At 47.8% G+C, this 9,574-nt stretch overlaps 1 long non-coding RNA gene across 1 annotated transcript in view; it reads left to right on the top strand.

Moving 5' to 3' along the window:
- Positions 1-7,379: 7,379 nt before the first annotated feature.
- The window catches only part of LOC149123543 (uncharacterized), a 29,304-nt gene continuing 27,109 nt past the window's right edge, over positions 7,380-9,574 (top strand). Inside the window, exon 1 of the long non-coding RNA XR_016216190.1 lies at positions 7,380-7,505. This is a non-coding gene — a long non-coding RNA (uncharacterized LOC149123543). The remainder of the gene's footprint in view (positions 7,506-9,574) is intronic.

Below are 9,574 nucleotides of genomic sequence, written 5' to 3'. Positions count from 1 at the left end.
AGATAAGAATCGGAGAACTCAGAGGGCTTCCATAGCCTTGGCAACTCATGACCGGAGCATAGGGAGACTACTGATGCCATAGACAGGAGTGTCAACTGGTAAAGTCAACAACAGGAGTCACTGTGCACTTACTCCTCATGTGGGATCTCTGTCCTTAATGTGCTGTGTATTGAGATTTAATGCTATAACGAGTACTCAAACAATATATTTCACTTTGTGTTTTTATGGGGGTGCAAACTGTCGAAATCTTTACTTAATGTATACTAAACTGATCCTCTGTAAAAAAAAAAAAAGAAAAAAAAAAGAAATTATCAACTCCCAACTTGACTCTCACTGGGATTAAACATGAAAATAGGTCTGATCTGATTTCATCATCATTTAAAAAAAATCATCTATTATTTTTCACTTTATGTTTCTGTGTGAGAGCAAACTGTTGAAATCCTTACTTAATGTATACTAAGCTGATCTTCTGTATATTAAGATAATCGAAAATGAATCTTGATGTGAATGGAAGGGGAGAGGGAGTGGGAAAGAGGAGGGTAGTGGGTGGGAGGGACGGTATGTGGGGGAACCCATTGTAATCCATAAATCGTACTTTGGAAATTTATATTCATTAAATAAAAGTTAAAAAAAAATACAGCAGCAGTTGCTGTATTGCATGGAAACACAGAAGCAGAGAGAAGATTTTTGGAGACATAGCTACAGTTGCTTTATTACATGGAGACACTTCGGCTTTGGACAGATCTACAGATACATGAGGGCAGGAAGTCCATGAGAGAGAGGCAGGGCTTTAAGTGGCCTGTGGAGACATCACTGCAAGTGAGATACAGGAAGTCACGCGGCAGGGGACCCATGACAGGTAACCGATGTTTCAGGTGTCTCTTGATATGGTGGCACAGCAGCACTGGGCTGATTGACAAAGCAGAAATTAGTTGATTCCATAGAGACTCAATGAGAGTGGGCAGGTGGGTGGATATACAACACAACAGACCCATGACAGACGCAGGGAATCCCGTGGTCCATAACAGAGACTCTGCAGCATGTAGCAGGCACAGGAAGTCATGGCAGCAGGAGACCTGTGACAGGTAAACGTTGTTTCAGCAGACTCATGACATGGCCTCATGGTGTTAGGTGGCAGGCAATACGGAGAAATGGCAGAAGTGGCCCACGAATTGGAGACACTGCAGTTGTTGGCAGAGATAGGGAACTAGGGTAACAGGAGGCTCATGATAGTAAGATGAGGTGTAAGGAGCCAATAATATGCAATCATGGAAGACAGTGACAGATGACATGGAGACATGGCCAGAGGAGGACCACTATATGTACACAGCAGCAGGTGGCAGAATCTATAGAATCTATTCAAAGCTGGCAGGAGGTGACAAATGGTTTCAAGACACAGCAGCACTTGGTTCATGATATGGAGACACGGTGGCAGTAGGTGGATACATAGAGCCAGAGGCCCAGGAGAGGGAAGCAAGGCATTGTGCAGCCATGATATAGAGAAGCAGAGGCAGGTGGCAGATGTAGGAAATCATGGCAATAACATACCATCGCAGGGAGAAAACATGTCATGTGGCTTGTCATATTTTGACATAGTAGTGGGAAGCAGATGATATGGTAAAATGACAGGAGGTGGACCTTAATACAGACACACCGTGTTAAGTGTCTGATTATATGGGGTCATAGTAGCAGTGGTCAGATATTGGGAGACAGGGCAGCAGGAGGCCCATGACCCAGAAGCAAGGTGTCATGCCATAATACGGAGGCATGGAAGCAGCTGAGATATGATCTAGAGCAACAGGAGCAGGTGACCCGTGATGTGGATACACAGCAGCAGTTGCGAGATGCTGTAAGACAGGGCAGCAGGAGGCTCATGATAGGATGACAAAGCATCAGATGGTTCATGATACAGAGACAGGGCACCTGGTGTCATAGCACATAGAGACACGGCAGTGTTTGACACAGAATATGCAGACATGGATGTGGGTTTGCCATGATATGGAGACATGCATGTGACAGCCAAATCCATGGAGACATGATAGCACATGGCAGAATAGATTCAGAAATGCAGGAGGAGGCTGATGATACAGAGACATGGCTGTGGTTATGCAATTACATGGAGACACATCCTCAGTGGGCAGCTTGACAGAGAAATAGCAGCAGTTAGTTGATTACCTAGAGCCCCACGGGAGGTGAGCTGACATATGGATGTACTGGGGCAGCAGGCCCAGGAGAGGGAGGCAGGGCATCAAATGGCCCATGAAATACACCCATGGGAGCACACTGCTGATAATACGGAGAAAGAGAAGTGTGGTCCCGTGTTCAGAGACACTGCAGTAGTTTGCAAATACAGGGAGACAGGGCAGCAGAAAGCTCATGTTAATGAGATTAAAGATAAGGTGCCCTGTTTCTCCCAACTACAGAAGTGGGTGGCAGAGGCTACGCAGACATAGCTAGCATTTGCTCTTGATATGGCGACACAGCAGCCAGCAGGTTGCTGAGGACGTGGAGACCCAAAAGCAGTGGCACAACAGAGGAAGACAGGCAGCAAGAGGCCTATTATATACTGACAGGACCGCAGATGGCTGGTATGTTAAGACTCAGAAGCACGGGAACAATATCGGGGGAAACGGCAGGAGGAGGCCTCTGATGGAGGCAGTTGTCAGGTGTCTCATGATGTGGAGATCCAACAGTGGTGACAGAGAATTCACAGACAGGAACGCATGTCGGTATGTGGCAGGGAGGCATCACAGAAGGCTGGCGATTACACGGAGACACAGCAGCAGTTAGTTGATCCCATGTAGACAAGGCAGCAGGGGCAGGTATGTACACATGGCAGCCACAGGCCCATTACAGAGAGGCAGGGCATCTGGTGGTCAGTGATATGGAGTCCCCACAGCAGATCCAGATATTGGAAGTCAACAGCAGCAGGAGAACCGTTACAGGTAAAAAATGCTTCAGGCGACTCTTGCTAGGGGACACGAGAGTGGGTGACAGGTGATGTGGAGAAATGGCAGCGGGTGGCCCAAGATTTGGAGAGACTGAGCTGTTGGCAGATATTGGGAAATAGAGCATCAGGAGGTTCGTGACAGTAAGGTGAGTCAAAAGGTGGCCAATAATATGTTACTAAAGAAGATGGTGGCAAATGTCATGGAGACATGGCCAAAGCTGGGCCATTATATGCACATCTGAGAGCAGGTAGAATCTACTCAGAAATGGCAGGAGATGGCAAGTAATATGAATACATGGCTGCAGTTGGTTCATGACACAGACAATCAGCAGCAGTGGGCATATATACAGAGCCAAGGCAACAGAAGTCCAAAGGAGGGAGGCAAGGCATTGTGAGTCCCAGGATATGTAGAAATGGCAGCAGTGGCAGACAGAGTTGTGGCAACAGCAGGACATCTTAGGGAGAAATTGTATCAAGTTGGCCCAACTCCTTGGGCCCCTGAACCCATGTGGAAGACCCAGAAGAAGCTCCTGGCTCCTGGCTTCGGATCGGTGCAGCTCCGGCCGTTGTGGCCATTTGGGGAGTGAACCATCGGATGGAAGACCTCTCTCTCTCTCTCTCTCTCTCTCTCTCTCTGCCTATCCTCTCTCTGTATAACTCTGACTTTCAAATAAATAAAAAATTTCTTAAATAAAAAAAAGAAATTGTATCAGGTAGAATCAAGTAGCCCACCCTATCTTGGCATGGCAACAAGTGGCAGATGATATGGTGAAATGGGAATAGATGGGGCATATTATAGACAAACTGCACTGTATGTTTTATAATGTGGATACACAATAGCAGTGGGCAGATATTGGGAGATGAAGCAGGAGGAGGCTCACGATCCAGAGGCAATGTGTCAGGTGGTCATAATATAGAGGCATGGAAGCAAGTGGCATGGGATCCAGGGTAATGGGAGAAGGTGGCCCGTAATATGTTTACATGGCAATAGTTATATTGTGGGACAGGGTCAAGGGAAGCCCATGAGAGGGAGACAAAGTGGAAGGTGGCCCATGACGTACTGACAGGGCAGCAAGTAGCACAATATGGAGATGCAGCAGCAACTGGTCCATGACTTAGAGACCAGGCAGCAGTGGGCTGATACACTTAGCCACAGCAGCATGAGAGGGAGGCAAGCTATCGTGTGTCCCCTGATACGTAGAACCAGTAGCAGGTGGCAGATATGAGGAGTCATATAGCGGGCCTTAATAGGGAGAAAATGTGTTAAGTGGCTCATCATATTTAGGCATGATAAGGAGGTGGCAGGTGATATGATGAAATAGCAGGAAGTGGTACATATTATGGACAAGGAGTACTAGGTGTCTGATTATACAGAGATTTAACAGCAGTGGGCAGATATGGAGAGACAAGGCATTAGGAGGCCCACAGTCCAGAAGTAAGGTGTCCGGTGGCCCATGACATGGAGGCACGGAAGCAGTTGGCATCTGATCTAGACTAAAGGGAGCAGCAGGTGTCATGGATGCTTGGTAGCAGTTGTCACGTAATTGTGAGACACGGCAGCAGGAGGCTCAGGATAGGGAGACAAAGTGCAGGTGGCACATGATATAGACACAGAACAAAAGGTGGCATAGGATTATGAAGACATGGCTGTAGCTGGCAGACAGTATGCAGACATGGACGCATGTGGGCCATGATATGGAAGTATGGCAGCAGTTGCCTGATTCCACTGAGTCATGGTACTATGTTCCCAATTCCATGGAGACATGCAGCAGGTGGCAGATTATACTGTGAAATGCCAGGAGATGTCTAATGATATAGAGACAAAGCAGCAGTTGGGCAATTGCATGTAGACATAGCAACAGTGGGTGGATTGATAGAGACAAGAAAGCAGTTAGTTGATTACATGGAGCCATGGTGACAGTGGGCCAATGTGTGGATATACGGTAGCAGCAGGCCCAGGAGAGGGAGGCAGGGCATCATGTGGCCCATGGAATGGACAGATGCGCATGTGGCAGATGATACGGAGACATGGATAGTAGGTGGCCTCATGCTTGGAGACATTGTAGCAGTTTGCAGGTATGGAAAGATGGGGCAATAGAAATCTTAAGTTGATGAGATTAGGCATATATATGGTGGTCTCTGATATCCAACCATGGAAGCAGAGGATATGGAAATGTGGCTACTGCTATAACTTGATTTGAAGATACAGCAGCAGCTGGTTCAGAATATGAAGACTCAGAAGCAATGGCCCAAAACAGGAAGACAAGTCAGCAGGAGGCCTATTATGCAGAGACTTGATGACAGATGGCCTGGGATATGGCGACCCAGACACAGTGGAACAAGATATGGAGACATGGCAGGAGGAGGCCTCTGACAGGGAGAGAGGTATCAGGTGGCTCATGACGTGGAGATCTGACAGGTGGCAGAGAATACACAGAGAGAAATGCATGTTGATCCATGACAGGGAGGCATGGCAGCAAGCTGTCAGTTACATGGAAACATGGCAGCAGGTGGCAGAATAGATGTAGGGAGTTGTGGCAACAGCACGCCATCATAGGGAGAATAAGTATCAAGTGGCTCAACATATGTAGGCATGTCACAGGTGGCACTTGATGTGGTGAAATGGCAGGAAGTGGCACACATTATGCATGGTATCAGGTGTCTGATTACATGGAGACACAGTAGCAGTGGGCAGGTATTGGGAGACATGACAACAGGAGCTGCCAGTCCTGAAGCAAGGTGTCAGGTGGCCCATAATACGGAGGCATGGAAGCACTTGGCATGTGGTATACATACAGGATCAGGATCAGGTGACCCGTGATATGGACATATGGCAGCACTTGTCCAATACTGAGAGGCAGGCTGCAGGAGGCTCATGATAAGGAGACACAGTGTGTGGCAGTCTATGATATAAAGACGGCATAGGCTATGGAGACATACCAAGAGTTGGTCAAGAATATGCAGAGATGGATATGTTTCCTGTGATATGGATACATGGCAGTAGATGGCCGAATCCTGTAGATATGGCAACAGGTGGCAGAATATATAAAGAAGTGCCAGGAGGCGATCAATGCTATGGAGACACAGAAGCAGTTTGGTAATTGCATGGCAACACAACAGAAGTTAATTGATTACATGGAGTCATGGCAGTAGTGCATTGACATATGGAAACAGAGCAGCAGCAGGCCCATGACAGGGACGCAGGATATTAGCTTATCCATGACACAGACACATGAGAGCACACGTAATACGACTGGAGAAACAGAACTAGGTGGCCCCATGTTTGGAAACACTGTAGCAATTTTCAGATACATCGATGTAGGGTAGCAGATGGCTCAAGTTAGTGAGAATAGGCATAAGGTGGCCTGTAATATGCAACGATGAAATTGGGTGGCAGAGGATAAGAAGATGTGGGTAGTGGTGGGACTTGTTATGGAGACACAGCAGAGCTGGCCGAAGATGTGGAGACCCAGAAGAAGTGGCACAATACAGCAAAAAGGCAGCAGGAAGCCTATGATACAGAGGCAAGACAGCATGACATACCTGGGGTATTCAGACCCAGGAGCAGCAGAACAATATCAGGAGACCTCACAGGAGGAGAATCTGACTGGAAGACAGGTGTCAGGTGACTGATACCGTGAATATCTGACAGCAAATGGCAGCAAGTGGCAGAGAATATGAAGACACGGAAGCATGCTGGTCCATGACAGGGAGGCATGGCAGGTGGTTTCCAATTACATGGAGAAATGGCAGCAATTGGCAGAGTATGTTGAGAAATGCCAGGGGGAAGGCAATTATAAGAAGACACAGCAGCAGAGAGATTGACAGAGACACACTGGTTAACTTGTAACTTTCAGCAGCTCTGTAGGTTGCCTGTTACACAGGGCTCTCACTTCTCAGTTCCTGGAGCCTTGTGATACCACAGTGTAACCCCCCTTCCCCTGTCCTAGATCTGCCCAGCAACATCCACCTGTTACCCCCCGTCACTGTCCTTAGGCACCATGTGGGTTCAGATTGTGCCTCCCAAGGTTCTCAACCAATGAGAAACTGGAAGAAGGGACCTCTGCATGGCAGGGATAAAAGGAGCTGAATTTCTGAGTGTGGTGCTTGCTTCCACCATCTGGTCACTGCTCTGAGACTGGGTATCAATAAGCACCTCACTTTTCCTTCATGCTCTGAATCCATCCTTTGATGGTAGGTCGTCTCAGGTGGGCTTATTCTCCTGGGATTCCAGGTTTTGCACAGGTGCTTTTCTTGGGAGGTCCAGCTGTGAGTATTTTATATTCCTGAAGCCCAGCATCTGTGTGTGCTGTTCCCAGAGATGCTAAGGGCTATGCAGTATTTGTTTCCTAGGAGGCCAGGTCCTTCGAGTTTTTCATTTCTTAAGTGGTCAGGCTCTGCGTGAGCTTTTTTCCTCAGAGGTCATGGTCTGGGTGTGTTGTTTCCTGAGAGCTCAGGGTGTGCATGTGTTTAGTTTCCTGGATTGCCAGGGTCTCAGCATGTGTTGTATCCCGGGATCCCAGGCTCTGCGTGTGTGTGTGTTGTTACTTGGGAGGTAAGGGTGCACATTTTCATCGTTTCCTTTCAGGCCAGGTCTGTGTGTGTTGTTTCCAGCACGCCATGTTTTGTTGTTTACTCTGAGGTCAGGATATGCATGTTTGTTTCCTGGGAGGTTGGGGTCTTTGTGTATGTTGCTTTCTTTGACGCCATATCTGCATATGTGTTGTGTCCTGGTGAGAACAGTGTCTGTGTTTTGTTTCCTGGGATGCCAGAGTCTGTGTGTGTGTGTGTGTGTGTGTATTGTATCCTGTTAGGTCAGAGTCTAAGTGTGCTTTATTTCCTGGGAGTCTAGAATCTGTGTTGTTTCCTGAGATACTAGGATCATGACAGGTTTTGTTTCCTGGGAAGCCAGAGTCTTTGTGTGTGTTATTTCCACAAATGTCATTCTCTGTGTGGTTTTTTTCCTAGGAGCTCTTAGTTAGCATGCGTGTTTCCTGGGAGATCAAGGTGTGGGAGTGTTTAGTTTCTTGGGTGGCCAGCATTTGCATGTGTGTTGTTTCCTGAGAGGCCAGCGTCTTACTGTGTATTGTGTGCATGTGTGTTGTTTCATTTGAGGCCAGGCTCTGTTTGTGTTGTTCATTTTGTGGCCAGAGTATGGATGTTTCTTGTTTCCTGATAGGTTAAGGTCCAGAGGTGTGTTAATTTTGTTCTGGGGGGGGGGGGGGTGGTGGTCAGGGTTCTTAATGCATTGTTTCATGGGGTTCCAGTGTCTGTGTGTTGTGTCCTGGGTGGTCTGACCTTTGTAGGTTGTTTCCTTGGATGCCACGTTTTGCAAGTGTATCATTGCCTCGGAGGCCAGGGTCTACTGTGTTTCCTTTCCTTACACTTCAGGGCCTGCAGGTGTTTTTTACCTGGGCTGGCAGGATGTCACATTTGTTGTTTCTGGGGAGGTCAGGTTCAGTGTGTTTTGTTTCCGGGAAGCCCAGAATCTGTGTGGTTTTTTTTTTTCCCCCTGAGAGGCTAAAGTCTGCACAGATTTCCTTCCCTAGGAGGCCAGGATCTTCAGTGTGCTGTTTCCTTGGAGGTCAGGATGTACATGTATATTTTTCCTTGGAGGACAGGGTGTCCCTAGGTGATCAAGGTCTGCAGGTGTGTTGTTTGCTGGGGCTCCAGGGTCTGCAGGTGTGTGTTACCTGGGAGGGAAGGATGCGTGTGTGTTTTCTTTCCCTTCAGGCCAGGTCCGTTTGTGGCATTCCGGGTTCTGTGCTTGTGTTGTTTACTCTGAGGCCAGGGTGTAAGCATGTTTCTTGTTTCCTGGGGGGTCAGGGTCTGTATGTGCTGTTTCCTGTGATACCAGGGTCTGTGAGTGTGTTGTGCCTGGGGAGGAAAGTTGTCTAAATGACTTCTGTTTCCCGGGAGACCAGAATCTGTGTGTGCTAGTTCCTGAACTGCCAGGGTGTTCATGGGTCTTGCTTCTGCAGAAGTCAGCGTCCACATGGTTTGCTTCCTGGGATGCCAGTGTCTGCATGTTTGTTGTTTCCTGGGCGGTCAGGGTGTATGTGTGTGTTGAGCTGAATCTTGTTTTTTGTTTTTTGTTTTTTTTTCCTGGAAGATCAGGGCCTGTATGTTACTTTCTGGGAGGACAGTGCTCTGAGATGTCAGGGTCTGTGTGTGTTGTTTCCTGGGAGGTCAGGATTCTCATGTATTTTGTCTTCTGAGAGTTCAGATCTTTGTTGTTCCGTGGGACGCTGTGGTGCACATGTGTTGTTTGCATCGAGGTCAGGGTCTACATGTGTTTTGATGCCTGGGAGGCCGGAATCTGTGTGTTTTGTTTCCTCAGATGCTACAGGTTGTGTTTCTGTTGTTTCCTTGCAGGCCAGGGTCTGCGTTTTATCTCCTGGGAGGTCAGGGTCTTCATGTGTTGTCTCTGGAATGCCAGGGTCTGCACATGTGTTGTCTCCTGGAATGTCAGGGACTATGTGTTTCTGGGGAAGACAGAGTCTGTGGGCCTGTGTCATTTCCTGGGAGGTGAGATGTATGTGTGTTCTGAGGCCTGAACCTGTGTTTGTTGTTTCCTGGTCAGTCAGGGTTTTGTGTATTGTTTCCTGGGATATTGGTGTCTGT

This window comes from Oryctolagus cuniculus, chromosome 11 (assembly GCF_051225735.1).
Source record: "Oryctolagus cuniculus isolate XC-2025 breed Fujian yellow rabbit chromosome 11, ASM5122573v1, whole genome shotgun sequence".
Taxonomy (NCBI): domain Eukaryota; kingdom Metazoa; phylum Chordata; class Mammalia; order Lagomorpha; family Leporidae; genus Oryctolagus; species Oryctolagus cuniculus.
This window is presented reverse-complemented; position numbering and strand designations above follow the sequence as displayed.